A 366-nucleotide genomic window follows, 5' to 3' on the forward strand; every position below is an offset into this window, starting at 1 on the left:
GATCATGTGATTGGACCCCCATACAGGCAGCAGGACTTGTACCGCATACTGAAGGCATACACGGTGTACCGGCCGGAGGAGGGGTACTGCCAGGCACAGGCCCCGGTGGCCGCGGTGTTGCTGATGCACATGCCGGCAGAGGTAATGATCCCGATATTCTTCCCGTCATGTCCGTCCTCCTCTTCTACAATGTCTGATGTCTCTCTCTGACCCCCAGCAAGCGTTCTGGTGTCTGGTCCAAATCTGCGACAAGTATCTACCGGGATATTACAGCGCCGGCTTGGTGAGAAACCTGACCGCCTACCGCTCCGACTCTTCCCAGCCTGTCCTTCCACCTTCCATGTCTCCTCTACTCTCTGGGTCCTC

The sequence above is a fragment of the Nanorana parkeri genome, unplaced genomic scaffold (genome assembly GCF_000935625.1).
Source record: "Nanorana parkeri isolate BGI_ZX_2015 unplaced genomic scaffold, ASM93562v1 scaffold4799, whole genome shotgun sequence".
Lineage (NCBI taxonomy): Eukaryota > Metazoa > Chordata > Amphibia > Anura > Dicroglossidae > Nanorana > Nanorana parkeri.